The sequence below is a fragment of the Mytilus californianus genome, unplaced genomic scaffold (assembly GCF_021869535.1).
Source record: "Mytilus californianus isolate M0D057914Y unplaced genomic scaffold, xbMytCali1.0.p SCAF_5, whole genome shotgun sequence".
NCBI lineage: Eukaryota > Metazoa > Mollusca > Bivalvia > Mytilida > Mytilidae > Mytilus > Mytilus californianus.
Window position 1 is genome coordinate 122,150,225 of NW_026262701.1, and position 2,125 is coordinate 122,152,349.

Sequence of the window (2,125 nt, forward strand, 5' to 3'; positions counted from 1 at the left end):
AGTCCAAGCACCGTGACGACTATCTAAAATGTCTTATTTAAACAACTTGAATGAGTGCATTATTGGAATAATTCTGAAATTTGTAGATTTGCGAAGATCAAATAGAAGAATATTAAAAATTGAAGATTACATAAATAGTAAATCAGATCGAGAAGGGTTTTTGGTAAGAAAGATTGACGACATAAAAGGTAAATACAAGTTATTCTGTTTTATCAGTGTGTTAATATGTTGTTTCATTGTAATACCTGGATAGGTGTTTTAGAAAAGTTTACTTACGAATGATTTTTGTATCTTCAATCTATCTTTATTTGCGGTACCTTTTACAAGCATGCATTGTATTTCAAGTTTTGTTTTCTCAATTTGGTCTTTAAAAAAAGGTTATTTTTTTATTTTAATATGCATTAAATTCATAAACATGCGGTGAATATTTTTTTCTTCATACTTTGTTAAAAATTTTGAAAACAATAAATTTCAAATTATACATGTTCACTAGTATTAGTATTTAAGTATTTGTGATGAAAATATTTTCTAAAATGGTTTCTTTTTCGAAAAAAATATAGTTTACTAACAACATATTTATTAATATTATATTTTACTTAATCAATCAATCATCGTTATGTAGTTTAAAATGTTTTCAGCTGTTTGATGTGTATATTTGTCGTTTAACTTTATAAAAGGAAGAGGTGTGTTTACGACAAAACAGTTTGAAAAAGGCGAGTTTATGTTCGAATATCGCGGAAATTTAACAACAGTTGATCCAGGCTTCAACGAGTACGCATTCGAGTTTATTTGGAATTCAAGAAAATGTTGGTAAGTTTAAAACTTTTTATGCTAGATGAAAAATGTTCTTCAAAACCATATAGTAGCGGTTAGAACACGTAAATGACATACAGGTGGTATGGGCGTATTTCGCCATCTTGGATTGTAAAAAATCAGTGAACCTAATGTCTAGTTTCTATTAATTAAGTTAACAAAATTTGATGCAAAAATGCAGATAACTAAATGTGAACTGTTATTTGAAAATAAAACCGTTTATAAGATAATGATTATAAGTATTAACACTTTTGCAAGTGTAGATTAATTTTGGTTTAACAAATGCCATTTGAATGGAAGGTAACTCTGGAAAAAGTGCACTTTTCTGAAGGAATCTACATGGAATTTTCCTATTTCGTATTTTAGCCGAAAAAAAACGTACGGTGACTTTATCCCTTCTTTTGATATTCTCAAATCATTGTCTTGATGCTATCTTTTTGTGTTTTATTTTACAATTCTATCAAGTAGTGTAGCTTCTAATTGCATACTGATGTTATTACCCGTATACGCCATACACAATGTGCCACAACCTGTAGCTTGATAAATTGCACGGTGACCTATCGTTTTTAGTATAGTTTGGAACAGATATTAATATACAATAGGTTTTGGCAAAGTGAGCGAATTTTATCCTTTCATTTTAGACTCCCATACCACCTTAAGGAATTCAATACGTTGTTTTTTTTTATTGATTATTCATTTTTTTGAATTTTGGTAATCATGCAATTGCAAAAATCTTCGATATTTCAATTGCAATTATCTGCCCCTTTCTATCACACAATTTCTTTTTCCGTATAGAGTCGACTTTATAAATGATCCTTTTTAGTAAATAGAAAAAATATATTGCTCCAGATCTTTTATATTAATATCACGCTATTTAGATATATTTCTTTAAGTTGATTTATAACTCATCATTTATCAAAATCAAGGATACCAGAAATAAAACCAGTTCTGGCCTGATTCCCACATTGATGTATATTAATATATCGAAAATTACCTCAAACCTTTCACCGACTGTTAATTATCACTGATCAATAACTTTTTTGTTTACCTTTAACTTACAGCAAACTTCAAACTGAACTTTTACCTTTAATCTTAACATTTACTATTGACGTTAACCCTCACATTTACTTCTAACCTTAATCTGTAACCTTAACAGTTAATTTTAACCTTAATCTTTAACCTTTCCAGTTACTTGTAACATTAATCTTTAACCTTATCATTAGACCATAACCTTAAATCCTATAGCTTTTACCATTCACTAGAATCCTTACCTTAAATAATTTGATACCTTCCCATCAGTAAGCTACAGTTT